General features: G+C 46.1%; 11 non-coding genes across 11 annotated transcripts; all 11 read right to left on the bottom strand.

The window, feature by feature from the left end:
• Positions 1–931: 931 nt before the first annotated feature.
• LOC130313109 (U2 spliceosomal RNA) lies at positions 932–1,122 on the bottom strand. Its single transcript, XR_008861128.1, has one exon. It is a non-coding gene; the product is annotated as a U2 spliceosomal RNA (small nuclear RNA).
• A 2,079-nt stretch (positions 1,123–3,201) lies between these two features.
• LOC130313108 (U2 spliceosomal RNA) lies at positions 3,202–3,392 on the bottom strand. The gene has a single exon (XR_008861127.1). It is a non-coding gene; the product is annotated as a U2 spliceosomal RNA (small nuclear RNA).
• A 2,090-nt stretch (positions 3,393–5,482) lies between these two features.
• Positions 5,483–5,673, bottom strand: LOC130313106 (U2 spliceosomal RNA). Its single transcript, XR_008861125.1, has one exon. It is a non-coding gene; the product is annotated as a U2 spliceosomal RNA (small nuclear RNA).
• A 2,096-nt stretch (positions 5,674–7,769) lies between these two features.
• On the bottom strand, positions 7,770–7,960 carry LOC130313104 (U2 spliceosomal RNA). Its single transcript, XR_008861124.1, has one exon. It is a non-coding gene; the product is annotated as a U2 spliceosomal RNA (small nuclear RNA).
• A 2,081-nt stretch (positions 7,961–10,041) lies between these two features.
• LOC130313103 (U2 spliceosomal RNA) lies at positions 10,042–10,232 on the bottom strand. Its single transcript, XR_008861123.1, has one exon. It is a non-coding gene; the product is annotated as a U2 spliceosomal RNA (small nuclear RNA).
• Positions 10,233–12,321: 2,089 nt separating this feature from the next.
• On the bottom strand, positions 12,322–12,512 carry LOC130313102 (U2 spliceosomal RNA). The gene has a single exon (XR_008861122.1). It is a non-coding gene; the product is annotated as a U2 spliceosomal RNA (small nuclear RNA).
• A 2,095-nt stretch (positions 12,513–14,607) lies between these two features.
• LOC130313101 (U2 spliceosomal RNA) lies at positions 14,608–14,798 on the bottom strand. Its single transcript, XR_008861121.1, has one exon. It is a non-coding gene; the product is annotated as a U2 spliceosomal RNA (small nuclear RNA).
• Positions 14,799–16,879: 2,081 nt separating this feature from the next.
• On the bottom strand, positions 16,880–17,070 carry LOC130313100 (U2 spliceosomal RNA). The gene has a single exon (XR_008861120.1). It is a non-coding gene; the product is annotated as a U2 spliceosomal RNA (small nuclear RNA).
• A 2,091-nt stretch (positions 17,071–19,161) lies between these two features.
• Positions 19,162–19,352, bottom strand: LOC130313099 (U2 spliceosomal RNA). Its single transcript, XR_008861119.1, has one exon. It is a non-coding gene; the product is annotated as a U2 spliceosomal RNA (small nuclear RNA).
• Positions 19,353–21,284: 1,932 nt separating this feature from the next.
• LOC130313130 (U2 spliceosomal RNA) lies at positions 21,285–21,475 on the bottom strand. The gene has a single exon (XR_008861147.1). It is a non-coding gene; the product is annotated as a U2 spliceosomal RNA (small nuclear RNA).
• Positions 21,476–23,569: 2,094 nt separating this feature from the next.
• Positions 23,570–23,760, bottom strand: LOC130313098 (U2 spliceosomal RNA). The gene has a single exon (XR_008861118.1). It is a non-coding gene; the product is annotated as a U2 spliceosomal RNA (small nuclear RNA).
• Positions 23,761–25,793: the final 2,033 nt, after the last annotated feature.

Below are 25,793 nucleotides of genomic sequence, written 5' to 3'. Positions count from 1 at the left end.
CTGTCTGAATTTGTCGCACAGAAAGTTGCAGGCCAAATATGTGTGACATTTCTGCGACTTTAGCTTCTAGAGCATTTTTACAACATTATACATAGGTGCTGAATACATAAAAAGCGACTGTTCAGCGACAGACAAGTCGCATCGGCTGAAAGTAGGCCAGAATGTCAGTCCATGTTGGAGCAGGTTTAGATACAGTCTAAAGTATAGATCTCAAAGTCTGTGCACAGAATTTAGCAAGGGCCTCGCACCTTCTGATGCATCAGGTAGGTGCACAATAGCATAGCCTAACCCTCTGTACTTTGGTCTATATTGATGCGGGACATAGACAGCCAGCTGATGACCAATCCATTAGTGCAATGGATGGCTGGAAGCATTTGTCTTTGCCTTTGCAATACCACAGAAGCAATGCATGGTCAATGTACAGCAATGACACACCTGTGTGAACAGCCAGGAGACCCCCCCCCCCCCCCCCCCATGTTATGTTACATAGTTACATAGTTAGTACGGTCGAAAAAAGACATATGTCCATCAAGTTCAACCAGGGAATTAAGGGGTAGGGGTGTGGCGCGATATTGGGGAAGGGATGAGATTTTATATTTCTTCATAAGCATTAATCTTATTTTGTCAATTAGGAACATTCAGCACCCACCCGCTATCAAGGCAGCTGCCTATCATGTCATGCCCTACCTGCACAGGTGTGCTGGCTACTCAAATGATCCAATTAAGGAGGCCATTTAGTCAGCAGCAGCAGAAGTCCTGTGCCTGGACGCTCCAACAGCGGCCAGACACAAGCAGAAGCAGCAGAAGCAGCAGCAGCAGCACCACCTTTTGTTTTTTGGCTGCAGCAGCAAGGCCCACAGGGCTGGCTAGCTGGCTAGCCAGCAAGCAGGTAGCAATGAAAGTAGGAATCTTTCTTTTTAACCCTGTAAGGGGGTGGTGCACTGTACCCGAAGATACTGCCATATCGGGTCAATGCATAGGGCGACGGAAGCAAGCTTCGAAATCGGCCCCCGTTCTCAAAAATCCATTTAATATATGGTCCCCAGATAGGGGACGTATCAGATATTAAACTGATAAGAACAGATACTACACTTGATCTTAGCCAAAAGGCCGAGAAGCGATAACCGTGAAAGGGGCGGGCCCAACAAGGTCCCCTTCATGGGCACTATCACTGCTTGCTGTCAGGGAGGCTGCCAGACAATTTTCCATGCACACTCTGGGCTGGGGGGCAGTCAACCACCAGTACACACAGCAGAACCTAAACCCATACCATTATTGCTAAGCAGCAAGACAGGGGCCCATTGCACTCCCACGGGGCCTTTTTAAATGCAATCCATAACCCGGATTTGCCAGGAACCCTTCTTACTCCTCCTACTTGCATGTGACACTGGGCTTAGGATCTGCATAGGAAACACACACACAAGCACACACCTACCTTTGTTGCCTGCAGATGCCTCCTTGGCTGTCCCCAAACGGTATCAAACCAACACCCACGGGAAGCTGTAAGCATAGAGGACATGCCTGCACCCCATTGGACTTACCTGTGTGGGTTAAATCCGGGTTATTTGACAACCTATGGCGGTGATGGTTCTGCTCAGGCAGAGCAGTGCTGATGCTCCTCATAAAGCTGTCGCTGCTGTGAAGGTTCTAGGTGACATCACAAATCCCTATGGTTACATACACAACAAAGCTGGGTTGTTGTTGTTTACACTCTGCAAGGCCTGTGGAAGTGAGTGACATCATAGCACTGTAGTTCTGAGGGTTCTAGATGGATGCAACAATCTCCTGTTGCTTCTATGAAGGCCATAATAGACGACATCACCAAACAGCTCCATAGTCACATACACAGCAAAGGAGAGATGTTGTTTACACCTAGTGATGTCAGTGGTATTGAGTGACATCACAGCACAGTGCTAAGGCTCCTGGGCCTGGACACAGCAGCGGCTGCAATATCTCAACGGAGAATACGTTTATATATATGTGTGTGTGTGCGCGTATATATATATATATATATATATATATATATATATATATATATATTTCTCCGCCGAAATCACTTTTAAACCCATTTCCACCTTTTTTTCCCTTCTCTTCCTCTTACTTTTTTTTCACGTTTTTTTACGTTTTTCTCCTTTTCGCCTCTTTTCTGGGCGTATTATTCTTCTTTTTCTTCTTTTTTTTCGTCTAATGCATACCCCATCAGTGCAGCAATGCTTATTCAATACCGCCAGCAGATGGAGACACTGGGGGATAATTTTCTAAGGATTTATACTGATTTTTCCTGTCTGAATTTGTCGCACAGAAAGTTGCAGGCCAAATATGTGTGACATTTCTGCGACTTTAGCTTCTAGAGCATTTTTACAACATTATACATAGGTGCTGAATACATAAAAAGCGACTGTTCAGCGACAGACAAGTCGCATCGGCTGAAAGTAGGCCAGAATGTCAGTCCATGTTGGAGCAGGTTTAGATACAGTCTAAAGTATAGATCTCAAAGTCTGTGCACAGAATTTAGCAAGGGCCTCGCACCTTCTGATGCATCAGGTAGGTGCACAATAGCATAGCCTAACCCTCTGTACTTTGGTCTATATTGATGCGGGACATAGACAGCCAGCTGATGACCAATCCATTAGTGCAATGGATGGCTGGAAGCATTTGTCTTTGCCTTTGCAATACCACAGAAGCAATGCATGGTCAATGTACAGCAATGACACACCTGTGTGAACAGCCAGGAGACCCCCCCCATGTTATGTTACATAGTTACATAGTTAGTACGGTCGAAAAAAGACATATGTCCATCAAGTTCAACCAGGGAATTAAGGGGTAGGGGTGTGGCGCGATATTGGGGAAGGGATGAGATTTTATATTTCTTCATAAGCATTAATCTTATTTTGTCAATTAGGAACATTCAGCACCCACCCGCTATCAAGGCAGCTGCCTATCATGTCATGCCCTACCTGCACAGGTGTGCTGGCTACTCAAATGATCCAATTAAGGAGGCCATTTAGTCAGCAGCAGCAGAAGTCCTGTGCCTGGACGCTCCAACAGCGGCCAGACACAAGCAGAAGCAGCAGAAGCAGCAGCAGCAGCACCACCTTTTGTTTTTTGGCTGCAGCAGCAAGGCCCACAGGGCTGGCTAGCTGGCTAGCCAGCAAGCAGGTAGCAATGAAAGTAGGAATCTTTCTTTTTAACCCTGTAAGGGGGTGGTGCACTGTACCCGAAGATACTGCCATATCGGGTCAATGCATAGGGCGACGGAAGCAAGCTTCGAAATCGGCCCCCGTTCTCAAAAATCCATTTAATATATGGTCCCCAGATAGGGGACGTATCAGATATTAAACTGATAAGAACAGATACTACACTTGATCTTAGCCAAAAGGCCGAGAAGCGATAACCGTGAAAGGGGCGGGCCCAACAAGGTCCCCTTCATGGGCACTATCACTGCTTGCTGTCAGGGAGGCTGCCAGACAATTTTCCATGCACACTCTGGGCTGGGGGGCAGTCAACCACCAGTACACACAGCAGAACCTAAACCCATACCATTATTGCTAAGCAGCAAGACAGGGGCCCATTGCACTCCCACGGGGCCTTTTTAAATGCAATCCATAACCCGGATTTGCCAGGAACCCTTCTTACTCCTCCTACTTGCATGTGACACTGGGCTTAGGATCTGCATAGGAAACACACACACAAGCACACACCTACCTTTGTTGCCTGCAGATGCCTCCTTGGCTGTCCCCAAACGGTATCAAACCAACACCCACGGGAAGCTGTAAGCATAGAGGACATGCCTGCACCCCATTGGACTTACCTGTGTGGGTTAAATCCGGGTTATTTGACAACCTATGGCGGTGATGGTTCTGCTCAGGCAGAGCAGTGCTGATGCTCCTCATAAAGCTGTCGCTGCTGTGAAGGTTCTAGGTGACATCACAAATCCCTATGGTTACATACACAACAAAGCTGGGTTGTTGTTGTTTACACTCTGCAAGGCCTGTGGAAGTGAGTGACATCATAGCACTGTAGTTCTGAGGGTTCTAGATGGATGCAACAATCTCCTGTTGCTTCTATGAAGGCCATAATAGACGACATCACCAAACAGCTCCATAGTCACATACACAGCAAAGGAGAGATGTTGTTTACACCTAGTGATGTCAGTGGTATTGAGTGACATCACAGCACAGTGCTAAGGCTCCTGGGCCTGGACACAGCAGCGGCTGCAATATCTCAACGGAGAATACGTTTATATATATGTGTGTGTGTGCGCGTATATATATATATATATATATATATATATATATATATATATATATATATATTTCTCCGCCGAAATCACTTTTAAACCCATTTCCACCTTTTTTTCCCTTCTCTTCCTCTTACTTTTTTTTCACGTTTTTTTACGTTTTTCTCCTTTTCGCCTCTTTTCTGGGCGTATTATTCTTCTTTTTCTTCTTTTTTTTCGTCTAATGCATACCCCATCAGTGCAGCAATGCTTATTCAATACCGCCAGCAGATGGAGACACTGGGGGATAATTTTCTAAGGATTTATACTGATTTTTCCTGTCTGAATTTGTCGCACAGAAAGTTGCAGGCCAAATATGTGTGACATTTCTGCGACTTTAGCTTCTAGAGCATTTTTACAACATTATACATAGGTGCTGAATACATAAAAAGCGACTGTTCAGCGACAGACAAGTCGCATCGGCTGAAAGTAGGCCAGAATGTCAGTCCATGTTGGAGCAGGTTTAGATACAGTCTAAAGTATAGATCTCAAAGTCTGTGCACAGAATTTAGCAAGGGCCTCGCACCTTCTGATGCATCAGGTAGGTGCACAATAGCATAGCCTAACCCTCTGTACTTTGGTCTATATTGATGCGGGACATAGACAGCCAGCTGATGACCAATCCATTAGTGCAATGGATGGCTGGAAGCATTTGTCTTTGCCTTTGCAATACCACAGAAGCAATGCATGGTCAATGTACAGCAATGACACACCTGTGTGAACAGCCAGGAGACCCCCCCCCCCCCATGTTATGTTACATAGTTACATAGTTAGTACGGTCGAAAAAAGACATATGTCCATCAAGTTCAACCAGGGAATTAAGGGGTAGGGGTGTGGCGCGATATTGGGGAAGGGATGAGATTTTATATTTCTTCATAAGCATTAATCTTATTTTGTCAATTAGGAACATTCAGCACCCACCCGCTATCAAGGCAGATGCCTATCATGTCATGCCCTACCTGCACAGGTGTGCTGGCTACTCAAATGATCCAATTAAGGAGGCCATTTAGTCAGCAGCAGCAGAAGTCCTGTGCCTGGACGCTCCAACAGCGGCCAGACACAAGCAGAAGCAGCAGAAGCAGCAGCAGCAGCACCACCTTTTGTTTTTTGGCTGCAGCAGCAAGGCCCACAGGGCTGGCTAGCTGGCTAGCCAGCAAGCAGGTAGCAATGAAAGTAGGAATCTTTCTTTTTAACCCTGTAAGGGGGTGGTGCACTGTACCCGAAGATACTGCCATATCGGGTCAATGCATAGGGCGACGGAAGCAAGCTTCGAAATCGGCCCCCGTTCTCAAAAATCCATTTAATATATGGTCCCCAGATAGGGGACGTATCAGATATTAAACTGATAAGAACAGATACTACACTTGATCTTAGCCAAAAGGCCGAGAAGCGATAACCGTGAAAGGGGCGGGCCCAACAAGGTCCCCTTCATGGGCACTATCACTGCTTGCTGTCAGGGAGGCTGCCAGACAATTTTCCATGCACACTCTGGGCTGGGGGGCAGTCAACCACCAGTACACACAGCAGAACCTAAACCCATACCATTATTGCTAAGCAGCAAGACAGGGGCCCATTGCACTCCCACGGGGCCTTTTTAAATGCAATCCATAACCCGGATTTGCCAGGAACCCTTCTTACTCCTCCTACTTGCATGTGACACTGGGCTTAGGATCTGCATAGGAAACACACACACAAGCACACACCTACCTTTGTTGCCTGCAGATGCCTCCTTGGCTGTCCCCAAACGGTATCAAACCAACACCCACGGGAAGCTGTAAGCATAGAGGACATGCCTGCACCCCATTGGACTTACCTGTGTGGGTTAAATCCGGGTTATTTGACAACCTATGGCGGTGATGGTTCTGCTCAGGCAGAGCAGTGCTGATGCTCCTCATAAAGCTGTCGCTGCTGTGAAGGTTCTAGGTGACATCACAAATCCCTATGGTTACATACACAACAAAGCTGGGTTGTTGTTGTTTACACTCTGCAAGGCCTGTGGAAGTGAGTGACATCATAGCACTGTAGTTCTGAGGGTTCTAGATGGATGCAACAATCTCCTGTTGCTTCTATGAAGGCCATAATAGACGACATCACCAAACAGCTCCATAGTCACATACACAGCAAAGGAGAGATGTTGTTTACACCTAGTGATGTCAGTGGTATTGAGTGACATCACAGCACAGTGCTAAGGCTCCTGGGCCTGGACACAGCAGCGGCTGCAATATCTCAACGGAGAATACGTTTATATATATGTGTGTGTGTGCGCGTATATATATATATATATATATATATATATATATATATATATATATTTCTCCGCCGAAATCACTTTTAAACCCATTTCCACCTTTTTTTCCCTTCTCTTCCTCTTACTTTTTTTTCACGTTTTTTTACGTTTTTCTCCTTTTCGCCTCTTTTCTGGGCGTATTATTCTTCTTTTTCTTCTTTTTTTTCGTCTAATGCATACCCCATCAGTGCAGCAATGCTTATTCAATACCGCCAGCAGATGGAGACACTGGGGGATAATTTTCTAAGGATTTATACTGATTTTTCCTGTCTGAATTTGTCGCACAGAAAGTTGCAGGCCAAATATGTGTGACATTTCTGCGACTTTAGCTTCTAGAGCATTTTTACAACATTATACATAGGTGCTGAATACATAAAAAGCGACTGTTCAGCGACAGACAAGTCGCATCGGCTGAAAGTAGGCCAGAATGTCAGTCCATGTTGGAGCAGGTTTAGATACAGTCTAAAGTATAGATCTCAAAGTCTGTGCACAGAATTTAGCAAGGGCCTCGCACCTTCTGATGCATCAGGTAGGTGCACAATAGCATAGCCTAACCCTCTGTACTTTGGTCTATATTGATGCGGGACATAGACAGCCAGCTGATGACCAATCCATTAGTGCAATGGATGGCTGGAAGCATTTGTCTTTGCCTTTGCAATACCACAGAAGCAATGCATGGTCAATGTACAGCAATGACACACCTGTGTGAACAGCCAGGAGACCCCCCCCCCCCCCCCCCCATGTTATGTTACATAGTTACATAGTTAGTACGGTCGAAAAAAGACATATGTCCATCAAGTTCAACCAGGGAATTAAGGGGTAGGGGTGTGGCGCGATATTGGGGAAGGGATGAGATTTTATATTTCTTCATAAGCATTAATCTTATTTTGTCAATTAGGAACATTCAGCACCCACCCGCTATCAAGGCAGCTGCCTATCATGTCATGCCCTACCTGCACAGGTGTGCTGGCTACTCAAATGATCCAATTAAGGAGGCCATTTAGTCAGCAGCAGCAGAAGTCCTGTGCCTGGACGCTCCAACAGCGGCCAGACACAAGCAGAAGCAGAAGCAGCAGAAGCAGCAGCAGCACCACCTTTTGTTTTTTGGCTGCAGCAGCAGCAAGGCCCACAGGGCTGGCTAGCTGGCTAGCCAGCAAGCAGGTAGCAATGAAAGTAGGAATCTTTCTTTTTAACCCTGTAAGGGGGTGGTGCACTGTACCCGAAGATACTGCCATATCGGGTCAATGCATAGGGCGACGGAAGCAAGCTTCGAAATCGGCCCCCGTTCTCAAAAATCCATTTAATATATGGTCCCCAGATAGGGGACGTATCAGATATTAAACTGATAAGAACAGATACTACACTTGATCTTAGCCAAAAGGCCGAGAAGCGATAACCGTGAAAGGGGCGGGCCCAACAAGGTGCCCTTCATGGGCACTATCACTGCTTGCTGTCAGGGAGGCTGCCAGACAATTTTCCATGCACACTCTGGGCTGGGGGGCAGTCAACCACCAGTACACACAGCAGAACTAAACCCATACCATTATTGCTAAGCAGCAAGACAGGGGCCCATTGCACTCCCACGGGGCCTTTTTAAATGCAATCCATAACCCGGATTTGCCAGGAACCCTTCTTACTCCTCCTACTTGCATGTGACACTGGGCTTAGGATCTGCATAGGAAACACACACACAAGCACACACCTACCTTTGTTGCCTGCAGATGCCTCCTTGGCTGTCCCCAAACGGTATCAAACCAACACCCACGGGAAGCTGTAAGCATAGAGGACATGCCTGCACCCCATTGGACTTACCTGTGTGGGTTAAATCCGGGTTATTTGACAACCTATGGCGGTGATGGTTCTGCTCAGGCAGAGCAGTGCTGATGCTCCTCATAAAGCTGTCGCTGCTGTGAAGGTTCTAGGTGACATCACAAATCCCTATGGTTACATACACAACAAAGCTGGGTTGTTGTTGTTTACACTCTGCAAGGCCTGTGGAAGTGAGTGACATCATAGCACTGTAGTTCTGAGGGTTCTAGATGGATGCAACAATCTCCTGTTGCTTCTATGAAGGCCATAATAGACGACATCACCAAACAGCTCCATAGTCACATACACAGCAAAGGAGAGATGTTGTTTACACCTAGTGATGTCAGTGGTATTGAGTGACATCACAGCACAGTGCTAAGGCTCCTGGGCCTGGACACAGCAGCGGCTGCAATATCTCAACGGAGAATACGTTTATATATATGTGTGTGTGTGCGCGTATATATATATATATATATATATATATATATATATTTCTCCGCCGAAATCACTTTTAAACCCATTTCCACCTTTTTTTCCCTTCTCTTCCTCTTACTTTTTTTTCACGTTTTTTTACGTTTTTCTCCTTTTCGCCTCTTTTCTGGGCGTATTATTCTTCTTTTTCTTCTTTTTTTTCGTCTAATGCATACCCCATCAGTGCAGCAATGCTTATTCAATACCGCCAGCAGATGGAGACACTGGGGGATAATTTTCTAAGGATTTATACTGATTTTTCCTGTCTGAATTTGTCGCACAGAAAGTTGCAGGCCAAATATGTGTGACATTTCTGCGACTTTAGCTTCTAGAGCATTTTTACAACATTATACATAGGTGCTGAATACATAAAAAGCGACTGTTCAGCGACAGACAAGTCGCATCGGCTGAAAGTAGGCCAGAATGTCAGTCCATGTTGGAGCAGGTTTAGATACAGTCTAAAGTATAGATCTCAAAGTCTGTGCACAGAATTTAGCAAGGGCCTCGCACCTTCTGATGCATCAGGTAGGTGCACAATAGCATAGCCTAACCCTCTGTACTTTGGTCTATATTGATGCGGGACATAGACAGCCAGCTGATGACCAATCCATTAGTGCAATGGATGGCTGGAAGCATTTGTCTTTGCTTTTGCAATACCACAGAAGCAATGCATGGTCAATGTACAGCAATGACACACCTGTGTGAACAGCCAGGAGACCCCCCCCCCCCCCCATGTTATGTTACATAGTTACATAGTTAGTACGGTCGAAAAAAGACATATGTCCATCAAGTTCAACCAGGGAATTAAGGGGTAGGGGTGTGGCGCGATATTGGGGAAGGGATGAGATTTTATATTTCTTCATAAGCATTAATCTTATTTTGTCAATTAGGAACATTCAGCACCCACCCGCTATCAAGGCAGCTGCCTATCATGTCATGCCCTACCTGCACAGGTGTGCTGGCTACTCAAATGATCCAATTAAGGAGGCCATTTAGTCAGCAGCAGCAGAAGTCCTGTGCCTGGACGCTCCAACAGCGGCCAGACACAAGCAGAAGCAGAAGCAGCAGAAGCAGCAGCAGCACCACCTTTTGTTTTTTGGCTGCAGCAGCAGCAAGGCCCACAGGGCTGGCTAGCTGGCTAGCCAGCAAGCAGGTAGCAATGAAAGTAGGAATCTTTCTTTTTAACCCTGTAAGGGGGTGGTGCACTGTACCCGAAGATACTGCCATATCGGGTCAATGCATAGGGCGACGGAAGCAAGCTTCGAAATCGGCCCCCGTTCTCAAAAATCCATTTAATATATGGTCCCCAGATAGGGGACGTATCAGATATTAAACTGATAAGAACAGATACTACACTTGATCTTAGCCAAAAGGCCGAGAAGCGATAACCGTGAAAGGGGCGGGCCCAACAAGGTGCCCTTCATGGGCACTATCACTGCTTGCTGTCAGGGAGGCTGCCAGACAATTTTCCATGCACACTCTGGGCTGGGGGGCAGTCAACCACCAGTACACACAGCAGAACCTAAACCCATACCATTATTGCTAAGCAGCAAGACAGGGGCCCATTGCACTCCCACGGGGCCTTTTTAAATGCAATCCATAACCCGGATTTGCCAGGAACCCTTCTTACTCCTCCTACTTGCATGTGACACTGGGCTTAGGATCTGCATAGGAAACACACACACAAGCACACACCTACCTTTGTTGCCTGCAGATGCCTCCTTGGCTGTCCCCAAACGGTATCAAACCAACACCCACGGGAAGCTGTAAGCATAGAGGACATGCCTGCACCCCATTGGACTTACCTGTGTGGGTTAAATCCGGGTTATTTGACAACCTATGGCGGTGATGGTTCTGCTCAGGCAGAGCAGTGCTGATGCTCCTCATAAAGCTGTCGCTGCTGTGAAGGTTCTAGGTGACATCACAAATCCCTATGGTTACATACACAACAAAGCTGGGTTGTTGTTGTTTACACTCTGCAAGGCCTGTGGAAGTGAGTGACATCATAGCACTGTAGTTCTGAGGGTTCTAGATGGATGCAACAATCTCCTGTTGCTTCTATGAAGGCCATAATAGACGACATCACCAAACAGCTCCATAGTCACATACACAGCAAAGGAGAGATGTTGTTTACACCTAGTGATGTCAGTGGTATTGAGTGACATCACAGCACAGTGCTAAGGCTCCTGGGCCTGGACACAGCAGCGGCTGCAATATCTCAACGGAGAATACGTTTATATATATGTGTGTGTGTGCGCGTATATATATATATATATATATATATATATATATATATATATATTCTCCGCCGAAATCACTTTTAAACCCATTTCCACCTTTTTTTCCCTTCTCTTCCTCTTACTTTTTTTTCACGTTTTTTTACGTTTTTCTCCTTTTCGCCTCTTTTCTGGGCGTATTATTCTTCTTTTTCTTCTTTTTTTTCGTCTAATGCATACCCCATCAGTGCAGCAATGCTTATTCAATACCGCCAGCAGATGGAGACACTGGGGGATAATTTTCTAAGGATTTATACTGATTTTTCCTGTCTGAATTTGTCGCACAGAAAGTTGCAGGCCAAATATGTGTGACATTTCTGCGACTTTAGCTTCTAGAGCATTTTTACAACATTATACATAGGTGCTGAATACATAAAAAGCGACTGTTCAGCGACAGACAAGTCGCATCGGCTGAAAGTAGGCCAGAATGTCAGTCCATGTTGGAGCAGGTTTAGATACAGTCTAAAGTATAGATCTCAAAGTCTGTGCACAGAATTTAGCAAGGGCCTCGCACCTTCTGATGCATCAGGTAGGTGCACAATAGCATAGCCTAACCCTCTGTACTTTGGTCTATATTGATGCGGGACATAGACAGCCAGCTGATGACCAATCCATTAGTGCAATGGATGGCTGGAAGCATTTGTCTTTGCCTTTGCAATACCACAGAAGCAATGCATGGTCAATGTACAGCAATGACACACCTGTGTGAACAGCCAGGAGACCCCCCCCCCCCCCCCCCCCCATGTTATGTTACATAGTTACATAGTTAGTACGGTCGAAAAAAGACATATGTCCATCAAGTTCAACCAGGGAATTAAGGGGTAGGGGTGTGGCGCGATATTGGGGAAGGGATGAGATTTTATATTTCTTCATAAGCATTAATCTTATTTTGTCAATTAGGAACATTCAGCACCCACCCGCTATCAAGGCAGCTGCCTATCATGTCATGCCCTACCTGCACAGGTGTGCTGGCTACTCAAATGATCCAATTAAGGAGGCCATTTAGTCAGCAGCAGCAGAAGTCCTGTGCCTGGACGCTCCAACAGCGGCCAGACACAAGCAGAAGCAGCAGAAGCAGCAGCAGCAGCACCACCTTTTGTTTTTTGGCTGCAGCAGCAAGGCCCACAGGGCTGGCTAGCTGGCTAGCCAGCAAGCAGGTAGCAATGAAAGTAGGAATCTTTCTTTTTAACCCTGTAAGGGGGTGGTGCACTGTACCCGAAGATACTGCCATATCGGGTCAATGCATAGGGCGACGGAAGCAAGCTTCGAAATCGGCCCCCGTTCTCAAAAATCCATTTAATATATGGTCCCCAGATAGGGGACGTATCAGATATTAAACTGATAAGAACAGATACTACACTTGATCTTAGCCAAAAGGCCGAGAAGCGATAACCGTGAAAGGGGCGGGCCCAACAAGGTCCCCTTCATGGGCACTATCACTGCTTGCTGTCAGGGAGGCTGCCAGACAATTTTCCATGCACACTCTGGGCTGGGGGGCAGTCAACCACCAGTACACACAGCAGAACCTAAACCCATACCATTATTGCTAAGCAGCAAGACAGGGGCCCATTGCACTCCCACGGGGCCTTTTTAAATGCAATCCATAACCCGGATTTGCCAGGAACCCTTCTTACTCCTCCTACTTGCATGTGACACTGGGCTTAGGATCTGCATAGGAAACACACACACAAGCACACACCTACCTTTGTTGCCTGCAGATGCCTCCTTGGCTGTCCCCAAACGGTATCAAACCAACACCCACGGGAAGCTGTAAGCATAGAGGACATGCCTGCACCCCATTGGACTTACCTGTGTGGGTTAAATCCGGGTTATTTGACAACCTATGGCGGTGATGGTTCTGCTCAGGCAGAGCAGTGCTGATGCTCCTCATAAAGCTGTCGCTGCTGTGAAGGTTCTAGGTGACATCACAAATCCCTATGGTTACATACACAACAAAGCTGGGTTGTTGTTGTTTACACTCTGCAAGGCCTGTGGAAGTGAGTGACATCATAGCACTGTAGTTCTGAGGGTTCTAGATGGATGCAACAATCTCCTGTTGCTTCTATGAAGGCCATAATAGACGACATCACCAAACAGCTCCATAGTCACATACACAGCAAAGGAGAGATGTTGTTTACACCTAGTGATGTCAGTGGTATTGAGTGACATCACAGCACAGTGCTAAGGCTCCTGGGCCTGGACACAGCAGCGGCTGCAATATCTCAACGGAGAATACGTTTATATATATGTGTGTGTGTGCGCGTATATATATATATATATATATATATATATATATATATATATATATATTTCTCCGCCGAAATCACTTTTAAACCCATTTCCACCTTTTTTTCCCTTCTCTTCCTCTTACTTTTTTTTCACGTTTTTTTACGTTTTTCTCCTTTTCGCCTCTTTTCTGGGCGTATTATTCTTCTTTTTCTTCTTTTTTTTCGTCTAATGCATACCCCATCAGTGCAGCAATGCTTATTCAATACCGCCAGCAGATGGAGACACTGGGGGATAATTTTCTAAGGATTTATACTGATTTTTCCTGTCTGAATTTGTCGCACAGAAAGTTGCAGGCCAAATATGTGTGACATTTCTGCGACTTTAGCTTCTAGAGCATTTTTACAACATTATACATAGGTGCTGAATACATAAAAAGCGACTGTTCAGCGACAGACAAGTCGCATCGGCTGAAAGTAGGCCAGAATGTCAGTCCATGTTGGAGCAGGTTTAGATACAGTCTAAAGTATAGATCTCAAAGTCTGTGCACAGAATTTAGCAAGGGCCTCGCACCTTCTGATGCATCAGGTAGGTGCACAATAGCATAGCCTAACCCTCTGTACTTTGGTCTATATTGATGCGGGACATAGACAGCCAGCTGATGACCAATCCATTAGTGCAATGGATGGCTGGAAGCATTTGTCTTTGCCTTTGCAATACCACAGAAGCAATGCATGGTCAATGTACAGCAATGACACACCTGTGTGAACAGCCAGGAGACCCCCCCCCCCCCCCCCCCCCCATGTTATGTTACATAGTTACATAGTTAGTACGGTCGAAAAAAGACATATGTCCATCAAGTTCAACCAGGGAATTAAGGGGTAGGGGTGTGGCGCGATATTGGGGAAGGGATGAGATTTTATATTTCTTCATAAGCATTAATCTTATTTTGTCAATTAGGAACATTCAGCACCCACCCGCTATCAAGGCAGCTGCCTATCATGTCATGCCCTACCTGCACAGGTGTGCTGGCTACTCAAATGATCCAATTAAGGAGGCCATTTAGTCAGCAGCAGCAGAAGTCCTGTGCCTGGACGCTCCAACAGCGGCCAGACACAAGCAGAAGCAGCAGAAGCAGCAGCAGCAGCACCACCTTTTGTGTTTTGGCTGCAGCAGCAAGGCCCACAGGGCTGGCTAGCTGGCTAGCCAGCAAGCAGGTAGCAATGAAAGTAGGAATCTTTCTTTTTAACCCTGTAAGGGGGTGGTGCACTGTACCCGAAGATACTGCCATATCGGGTCAATGCATAGGGCGACGGAAGCAAGCTTCGAAATCGGCCCCCGTTCTCAAAAATCCATTTAATATATGGTCCCCAGATAGGGGACGTATCAGATATTAAACTGATAAGAACAGATACTACACTTGATCTTAGCCAAAAGGCCGAGAAGCGATAACCGTGAAAGGGGCGGGCCCAACAAGGTCCCCTTCATGGGCACTATCACTGCTTGCTGTCAGGGAGGCTGCCAGACAATTTTCCATGCACACTCTGGGCTGGGGGGCAGTCGACCACCAGTACACACAGCAGAACCTAAACCCATACCATTATTGCTAAGCAGCAAGACAGGGGCCCATTGCACTCCCACGGGGCCTTTTTAAATGCAATCCATAACCCGGATTTGCCAGGAACCCTTCTTACTCCTCCTACTTGCATGTGACACTGGGCTTAGGATCTGCATAGGAAACACACACACAAGCACACACCTACCTTTGTTGCCTGCAGATGCCTCCTTGGCTGTCCCCAAACGGTATCAAACCAACACCCACGGGAAGCTGTAAGCATAGAGGACATGCCTGCACCCCATTGGACTTACCTGTGTGGGTTAAATCCGGGTTATTTGACAACCTATGGCGGTGATGGTTCTGCTCAGGCAGAGCAGTGCTGATGCTCCTCATAAAGCTGTCGCTGCTGTGAAGGTTCTAGGTGACATCACAAATCCCTATGGTTACATACACAACAAAGCTGGGTTGTTGTTGTTTACACTCTGCAAGGCCTGTGGAAGTGAGTGACATCATAGCACTGTAGTTCTGAGGGTTCTAGATGGATGCAACAATCTCCTGTTGCTTCTATGAAGGCCATAATAGACGACATCACCAAACAGCTCCATAGTCACATACACAGCAAAGGAGAGATGTTGTTTACACCTAGTGATGTCAGTGGTATTGAGTGACATCACAGCACAGTGCTAAGGCTCCTGGGCCTGGACACAGCAGCGGCTGCAATATCTCAACGGAGAATACGTTTATATATATGTGTGTGTGTGCGCGTATATATATATATATATATATATATATATATATATATATATATATATTCTCCGCCGAAATCACTTTTAAACCCATTTCCACCTTTTTTTCCCTTCTCTTCCTCTTACTTTTTTTTCACGTTTTTTTACGTTTTTCTCCTTTTCGCCTCTTTTCTGGGCGTATTATTCTTCTTTTTCTTCTTTTTTTTCGTCTAATGCATACCCCATCAGTGCAGCAATGCTTATTCAATACCGCCAGCAGATGGAGACACTGGGGGATAATTTTCTAAGGATTTATACTGATTTTTCCTGTCTGAATTTGTCGCACAGAAAGTTGCAGGCCAAATATGTGTGACATTTCTGCGACTTTAGCTTCTAGAGCATTTTTACAACATTATACATAGGTGCTGAATACATAAAAAGCGACTGTTCAGCGACAGACAAGTCGCATCGGCTGAAAGTAGGCCAGAATGTCAGTCCATGTTGGAGCAGGTTTAGATACAGTCTAAAGTATAGATCTCAAAGTCTGTGCACAGAATTTAGCAAGGGCCTCGCACCTTCTGATGCATCAGGTAGGTGCACAATAGCATAGCCTAACCCTCTGTACTTTGGTCTATATTGATGCGGGACATAGACAGCCAGCTGATGACCAATCCATTAGTGCAATGGATGGCTGGAAGCATTTGTCTTTGCCTTTGCAATACCACAGAAGCAATGCATGGTCAATGTACAGCAATGACACACCTGTGTGAACAGCCAGGAGACCCCCCCCCCCCCCCCCCATGTTATGTTACATAGTTACATAGTTAGTACGGTCGAAAAAAGACATATGTCCATCAAGTTCAACCAGGGAATTAAGGGGTAGGGGTGTGGCGCGATATTGGGGAAGGGATGAGATTTTATATTTCTTCATAAGCATTAATCTTATTTTGTCAATTAGGAACATTCAGCACCCACCCGCTATCAAGGCAGCTGCCTATCATGTCATGCCCTACCTGCACAGGTGTGCTGGCTACTCAAATGATCCAATTAAGGAGGCCATTTAGTCAGCAGCAGCAGAAGTCCTGTGCCTGGACGCTCCAACAGCGGCCAGACACAAGCAGAAGCAGCAGCAGCAGCACCACCTTTTGTTTTTTGGCTGCAGCAGCAAGGCCCACAGGGCTGGCTAGCTGGCTAGCCAGCAAGCAGGTAGCAATGAAAGTAGGAATCTTTCTTTTTAACCCTGTAAGGGGGTGGTGCACTGTACCCGAAGATACTGCCATATCGGGTCAATGCATAGGGCGACGGAAGCAAGCTTCGAAATCGGCCCCCGTTCTCAAAAATCCATTTAATATATGGTCCCCAGATAGGGGACGTATCAGATATTAAACTGATAAGAACAGATACTACACTTGATCTTAGCCAAAAGGCCGAGAAGCGATAACCGTGAAAGGGGCGGGCCCAACAAGGTCCCCTTCATGGGCACTATCACTGCTTGCTGTCAGGGAGGCTGCCAGACAATTTTCCATGCACACTCTGGGCTGGGGGGCAGTCAACCACCAGTACACACAGCAGAACCTAAACCCATACCATTATTGCTAAGCAGCAAGACAGGGGCCCATTGCACTCCCACGGGGCCTTTTTAAATGCAATCCATAACCCGGATTTGCCAGGAACCCTTCTTACTCCTCCTACTTGCATGTGACACTGGGCTTAGGATCTGCATAGGAAACACACACACAAGCACACACCTACCTTTGTTGCCTGCAGATGCCTCCTTGGCTGTCCCCAAACGGTATCAAACCAACACCCACGGGAAGCTGTAAGCATAGAGGACATGCCTGCACCCCATTGGACTTACCTGTGTGGGTTAAATCCGGGTTATTTGACAACCTATGGCGGTGATGGTTCTGCTCAGGCAGAGCAGTGCTGATGCTCCTCATAAAGCTGTCGCTGCTGTGAAGGTTCTAGGTGACATCACAAATCCCTATGGTTACATACACAACAAAGCTGGGTTGTTGTTGTTTACACTCTGCAAGGCCTGTGGAAGTGAGTGACATCATAGCACTGTAGTTCTGAGGGTTCTAGATGGATGCAACAATCTCCTGTTGCTTCTATGAAGGCCATAATAGACGACATCACCAAACAGCTCCATAGTCACATACACAGCAAAGGAGAGATGTTGTTTACACCTAGTGATGTCAGTGGTATTGAGTGACATCACAGCACAGTGCTAAGGCTCCTGGGCCTGGACACAGCAGCGGCTGCAATATCTCAACGGAGAATACGTTTATATATATGTGTGTGTGTGCGCGTATATATATATATATATATATATATATATATATATATATATATATATATATTTCTCCGCCGAAATCACTTTTAAACCCATTTCCACCTTTTTTTCCCTTCTCTTCCTCTTACTTTTTTTTCACGTTTTTTTACGTTTTTCTCCTTTTCGCCTCTTTTCTGGGCGTATTATTCTTCTTTTTCTTCTTTTTTTTCGTCTAATGCATACCCCATCAGTGCAGCAATGCTTATTCAATACCGCCAGCAGATGGAGACACTGGGGGATAATTTTCTAAGGATTTATACTGATTTTTCCTGTCTGAATTTGTCGCACAGAAAGTTGCAGGCCAAATATGTGTGACATTTCTGCGACTTTAGCTTCTAGAGCATTTTTACAACATTATACATAGGTGCTGAATACATAAAAAGCGACTGTTCAGCGACAGACAAGTCGCATCGGCTGAAAGTAGGCCAGAATGTCAGTCCATGTTGGAGCAGGTTTAGATACAGTCTAAAGTATAGATCTCAAAGTCTGTGCACAGAATTTAGCAAGGGCCTCGCACCTTCTGATGCATCAGGTAGGTGCACAATAGCATAGCCTAACCCTCTGTACTTTGGTCTATATTGATGCGGGACATAGACAGCCAGCTGATGACCAATCCATTAGTGCAATGGATGGCTGGAAGCATTTGTCTTTGCCTTTGCAATACCACAGAAGCAATGCATGGTCAATGTACAGCAATGACACACCTGTGTGAACAGCCAGGAGACCCTCCCCCCCCCCCATGTTATGTTACATAGTTACATAGTTAGTACGGTCCAAAAAGACATATGTCCATCAAGTTCAACCAGGGAATTAAGGGGTAGGGGTGTGGCGCGATATTGGGGAAGGGATGAGATTTTATATTTCTTCATAAGCATTAATCTTATTTTGTCAATTAGGAACATTCAGCACCCACCCGCTATCAAGGCAGCTGCCTATCATGTCATGCCCTACCTGCACAGGTGTGCTGGCTACTCAAATGATCCAATTAAGGAGGCCATTTAGTCAGCAGCAGCAGAAGTCCTGTGCCTGGACGCTCCAACAGCGGCCAGACACAAGCAGAAGCAGCAGAAGCAGCAGCAGCAGCACCACCTTTTGTTTTTTGGCTGCAGCAGCAAGGCCCACAGGGCTGGCTAGCTGGCTAGCCAGCAAGCAGGTAGCAATGAAAGTAGGAATCTTTCTTTTTAACCCTGTAAGGGGGTGGTGCACTGTACCCGAAGATACTGCCATATCGGGTCAATGCATAGGGCGACGGAAGCAAGCTTCGAAATCGGCCCCCGTTCTCAAAAATCCATTTAATATATGGTCCCCAGATAGGGGACGTATCAGATATTAAACTGATAAGAACAGATACTACACTTGATCTTAGCCAAAAGGCCGAGAAGCGATAACCGTGAAAGGGGCGGGCCCAACAAGGTCCCCTTCATGGGCACTATCACTGCTTGCTGTCAGGGAGGCTGCCAGACAATTTTCCATGCACACTCTGGGCTGGGGGGCAGTCAACCACCAGTACACACAGCAGAACCTAAACCCATACCATTATTGCTAAGCAGCAAGACAGGGGCCCATTGCACTCCCACGGGGCCTTTTTAAATGCAATCCATAACCCGGATTTGCCAGGAACCCTTCTTACTCCTCCTACTTGCATGTGACACTGGGCTTAGGATCTGCATAGGAAACACACACACAAGCACACACCTACCTTTGTTGCCTGCAGATGCCTCCTTGGCTGTCCCCAAACGGTATCAAACCAACACCCACGGGAAGCTGTAAGCATAGAGGACATGCCTGCACCCCATTGGACTTACCTGTGTGGGTTAAATCCGGGTTATTTGACAACCTATGGCGGTGATGGTTCTGCTCAGGCAGAGCAGTGCTGATGCTCCTCATAAAGCTGTCGCTGCTGTGAAGGTTCTAGGTGACATCACAAATCCCTATGGTTACATACACATACACAGCAAAGGAGAGATGTTGTTTACACCTAGTGATGTCAGTGGTATTGAGTGACATCACAGCACAGTGCTAAGGCTCCTGGGCCTGGACACAGCAGCGGCTGCAATATCTCAACGGAGAATACGTTTATATATATGTGTGTGTGTGCGCGTATATATATATATATATATATATATATATATATATATATATATATATATATTTCTCTGCCGAAATCACTTTTAAACCCATTTCCACCTTTTTTTCCCTTCTCTTCCTCTTACTTTTTTTTCACGTTTTTTTACGTTTTTCTCCTTTTCGCCTCTTTTCTGGGCGTATTATTCTTCTTTTTCTTCTTTTTTTTCGTCTAATGCATACCCCATCAGTGCAGCAATGCTTATTCAATACCGCCAGCAGATGGAGACACTGGGGGATAATTTTCTAAGGATTTATACTGATTTTTCCTGTCTGAATTTGTCGCACAGAAAGTTGCAGGCCAAATATGTGTGACATTTCTGCGACTTTAGCTTCTAGAGCATTTTTACAACATTATACATAGGTGCTGAATACATAAAAAGCGACTGTTCAGCGACAGACAAGTCGCATCGGCTGAAAGTAGGCCAGAATGTCAGTCCATGTTGGAGCAGGTTTAGATACAGTCTAAAGTATAGATCTCAAAGTCTGTGCACAGAATTTAGCAAGGGCCTCGCACCTTCTGATGCATCAGGTAGGTGCACAATAGCATAGCCTAACCCTCTGTACTTTGGTCTATATTGATGCGGGACATAGACAGCCAGCTGATGACCAATCCATTAGTGCAATGGATGGCTGGAAGCATTTGTCTTTGCCTTTGCAATACCACAGAAGCAATGCATGGTCAATGTACAGCAATGACACACCTGTGTGAACAGCCAGGAGACCCCCCCCCCCCCATGTTATGTTACATAGTTACATAGTTAGTACGGTCGAAAAAAGACATATGTCCATCAAGTTCAACCAGGGAATTAAGGGGTAGGGGTGTGGCGCGATATTGGGGAAGGGATGAGATTTTATATTTCTTCATAAGCATTAATCTTATTTTGTCAATTAGGAACATTCAGCACCCACCCGCTATCAAGGCAGCTGCCTATCATGTCATGCCCTACCTGCACAGGTGTGCTGGCTACTCAAATGATCCAATTAAGGAGGCCATTTAGTCAGCAGCAGCAGAAGTCCTGTGCCTGGACGCTCCAACAGCGGCCAGACACAAGCAGAAGCAGCAGAAGCAGCAGCAGCAGCACCACCTTTTGTTTTTTGGCTGCAGCAGCAAGGCCCACAGGGCTGGCTAGCTGGCTAGCCAGCAAGCAGGTAGCAATGAAAGTAGGAATCTTTCTTTTTAACCCTGTAAGGGGGTGGTGCACTGTACCCGAAGATACTGCCATATCGGGTCAATGCATAGGGTGACGGAAGCAAGCTTCGAAATCGGCCCCCGTTCTCAAAAATCCATTTAATATATGGTCCCCAGATAGGGGACGTATCAGATATTAAACTGATAAGAACAGATACTACACTTGATCTTAGCCAAAAGGCCGAGAAGCGATAACCGTGAAAGGGGCGGGCCCAACAAGGTCCCCTTCATGGGCACTATCACTGCTTGCTGTCAGGGAGGCTGCCAGACAATTTTCCATGCACACTCTGGGCTGGGGGGCAGTCAACCACCAGTACACACAGCAGAACCTAAACCCATACCATTATTGCTAAGCAGCAAGACAGGGGCCCATTGCACTCCCACGGGGCCTTTTTAAATGCAATCCATAACCCGGATTTGCCAGGAACCCTTCTTACTCCTCCTACTTGCATGTGACACTGGGCTTAGGATCTGCATAGGAAACACACACACAAGCACACACCTACCTTTGTTGCCTGCAGATGCCTCCTTGGCTGTCCCCAAACGGTATCAAACCAACACCCACGGGAAGCTGTAAGCATAGAGGACATGCCTGCACCCCATTGGACTTACCTGTGTGGGTTAAATCCGGGTTATTTGACAACCTATGGCGGTGATGGTTCTGCTCAGGCAGAGCAGTGCTGATGCTCCTCATAAAGCTGTCGCTGCTGTGAAGGTTCTAGGTGACATCACAAATCCCTATGGTTACATACACAACAAAGCTGGGTTGTTGTTGTTTACACTCTGCAAGGCCTGTGGAAGTGAGTGACATCATAGCACTGTAGTTCTGAGGGTTCTAGATGGATGCAACAATCTCCTGTTGCTTCTATGAAGGCCATAATAGACGACATCACCAAACAGCTCCATAGTCACATACACAGCAAAGGAGAGATGTTGTTTACACCTAGTGATGTCAGTGGTATTGAGTGACATCACAGCACAGTGCTAAGGCTCCTGGGCCTGGACACAGCAGCGGCTGCAATATCTCAACGGAGAATACGTTTATATATATGTGTGTGTGTGCGCGTATATATATATATATATATATATATATATATATATATATATATATATTTCTCCGCCGAAATCACTTTTAAACCCATTTCCACCTTTTTTTCCCTTCTCTTCCTCTTACTTTTTTTTCACGTTTTTTTACGTTTTTCTCCTTTTCGCCTCTTTTCTGGGCGTATTATTCTTCTTCTTTTTCTTCTTTTTTTTCGTCTAATGCATACCCCATCAGTGCAGCAATGCTTATTCAATACCGCCAGCAGATGGAGACACTGGGGGATAATTTTCTAAGGATTTATACTGATTTTTCCTGTCTGAATTTGTCGCACAGAAAGTTGCAGGCCAAATATGTGTGACATTTCTGCGACTTTAGCTTCTAGAGCATTTTTACAACATTATACATAGGTGCTGAATACATAAAAAGCGACTGTTCAGCGACAGACAAGTCGCATCGGCTGAAAGTAGGCCAGAATGTCAGTCCATGTTGGAGCAGGTTTAGATACAGTCTAAAGTATAGATCTCAAAGTCTGTGCACAGAATTTAGCAAGGGCCTCGCACCTTCTGATGCATCAGGTAGGTGCACAATAGCATAGCCTAACCCTCTGTACTTTGGTCTATATTGATGCGGGACATAGACAGCCAGCTGATGACCAATCCATTAGTGCAATGGATGGCTGGAAGCATTTGTCTTTGCCTTTGCAATACCACAGAAGCAATGCATGGTCAATGTACAGCAATGACACACCTGTGTGAACAGCCAGGAGACCCCCCCCCCCCCCCCCCATGTTATGTTACATAGTTACATAGTTAGTACGGTCGAAAAAAGACATATGTCCATCAAGTTCAACCAGGGAATTAAGGGGTAGGGGTGTGGCGCGATATTGGGGAAGGGATGAGATTTTATATTTCTTCATAAGCATTAATCTTATTTTGTCAATTAGGAACATTCAGCACCCACCCGCTATCAAGGCAGCTGCCTATCATGTCATGCCCTACCTGCACAGGTGTGCTGGCTACTCAAATGATCCAATTAAGGAGGCCATTTAGTCAGCAGCAGCAGAAGTCCTGTGCCTGGACGCTCCAACAGCGGCCAGACACAAGCAGAAGCAGCAGAAGCAGCAGCAGCAGCACCACCTTTTGTTTTTTGGCTGCAGCAGCAAGGCCCACAGGGCTGGCTAGCTGGCTAGCCAGCAAGCAGGTAGCAATGAAAGTAGGAATCTTTCTTTTTAACCCTGTAAGGGGGTGGTGCACTGTACCCGAAGATACTGCCATATCGGGTCAATGCATAGGGCGACGGAAGCAAGCTTCGAAATCGGCCCCCGTTCTCAAAAATCCATTTAATATATGGTCCCCAGATAGGGGACGTATCAGATATTAAACTGATAAGAACAGATACTACACTTGATCTTAGCCAAAAGGCCGAGAAGCGATAACCGTGAAAGGGGCGGGCCCAACAAGGTCCCCTTCATGGGCACTATCACTGCTTGCTGTCAGGGAGGCTGCCAGACAATTTTCCATGCACACTCTGGGCTGGGGGGCAGTCAACCACCAGTACACACAGCAGAACCTAAACCCATACCATTATTGCTAAGCAGCAAGACAGGGGCCCATTGCACTCCCACGGGGCCTTTTTAAATGCAATCCATAACCCGGATTTGCCAGGAACCCTTCTTACTCCTCCTACTTGCATGTGACACTGGGCTTAGGATCTGCATAGGAAACACACACACAAGCACACACCTACCTTTGTTGCCTGCAGATGCCTCCTTGGCTGTCCCCAAACGGTATCAAACCAACACCCACGGGAAGCTGTAAGCATAGAGGACATGCCTGCACCCCATTGGACTTACCTGTGTGGGTTAAATCCGGGTTATTTGACAACCTATGGCGGTGATGGTTCTGCTCAGGCAGAGCAGTGCTGATGCTCCTCATAAAGCTGTCGCTGCTGTGAAGGTTCTAGGTGACATCACAAATCCCTATGGTTACATACACAACAAAGCTGGGTTGTTGTTGTTTACACTCTGCAAGGCCTGTGGAAGTGAGTGACATCATAGCACTGTAGTTCTGAGGGTTCTAGATGGATGCAACAATCTCCTGTTGCTTCTATGAAGGCCATAATAGACGACATCACCAAACAGCTCCATAGTCACATACACAGCAAAGGAGAGATGTTGTTTACACCTAGTGATGTCAGTGGTATTGAGTGACATCACAGCACAGTGCTAAGGCTCCTGGGCCTGGACACAGCAGCGGCTGCAATATCTCAACGGAGAATACGTTTATATATATGTGTGTGTGTGCGCGTATATATATATATATATATATATATATATATATATATATATTTCTCCGCCGAAATCACTTTTAAACCCATTTCCACCCTTTTTTCCCTTCTCTTCCTCTTACTTTTTTTTCACGTTTTTTTACGTTTTTCTCCTTTTCGCCTCTTTTCTGGGCGTATTATTCTTCTTTTTCTTCTTTTTTTTCGTCTAATGCATACCCCATCAGTGCAGCAATGCTTATTCAATACCGCCAGCAGATGGAGACACTGGGGGATAATTTTCTAAGGATTTATACTGATTTTTCCTGTCTGAATTTGTCGCACAGAAAGTTGCAGGCCAAATATGTGTGACATTTCTGCGACTTTAGCTTCTAGAGCATTTTTACAACATTATACATAGGTGCTGAATACATAAAAAGCGACTGTTCAGCGACAGACAAGTCGCATCGGCTGAAAGTAGGCCAGAATGTCAGTCCATGTTGGAGCAGGTTTAGATACAGTCTAAAGTATAGATCTCAAAGTCTGTGCACAGAATTTAGCAAGGGCCTCGCACCTTCTGATGCATCAGGTAGGTGCACAATAGCATAGCCTAACCCTCTGTACTTTGGTCTATATTGATGCGGGACATAGACAGCCAGCTGATGACCAATCCATTAGTGCAATGGATGGCTGGAAGCATTTGTCTTTGCCTTTGCAATACCACAGAAGCAATGCATGGTCAATGTACAGCAATGACACACCTGTGTGAACAGCCAGGAGACCCCCCCCCCCCCCCCCATGTTATGTTACATAGTTACATAGTTAGTACGGTCGAAAAAAGACATATGTCCATCAAGTTCAACCAGGGAATTAAGGGGTAGGGGTGTGGCGCGATATTGGGGAAGGGATGAGATTTTATATTTCTTCATAAGCATTAATCTTATTTTGTCAATTAGGAACATTCAGCACCCACCCGCTATCAAGGCAGCTGCCTATCATGTCATGCCCTACCTGCACAGGTGTGCTGGCTACTCAAATGATCCAATTAAGGAGGCCATTTAGTCAGCAGCAGCAGAAGTCCTGTGCCTGGACGCTCCAACAGCGGCCAGACACAAGCAGAAGCAGCAGAAGCAGCAGCAGCAGCACCACCTTTTGTTTTTTGGCTGCAGCAGCAAGGCCCACAGGGCTGGCTAGCTGGCTAGCC

Source organism: Hyla sarda, unplaced genomic scaffold (genome assembly GCF_029499605.1).
Source record: "Hyla sarda isolate aHylSar1 unplaced genomic scaffold, aHylSar1.hap1 scaffold_175, whole genome shotgun sequence".
NCBI classification, from domain to species: Eukaryota; Metazoa; Chordata; class Amphibia; order Anura; family Hylidae; genus Hyla; species Hyla sarda.
Note: the sequence above shows the minus strand (reverse complement) of the source record. Positions and strands in the feature narration are given on the sequence as shown.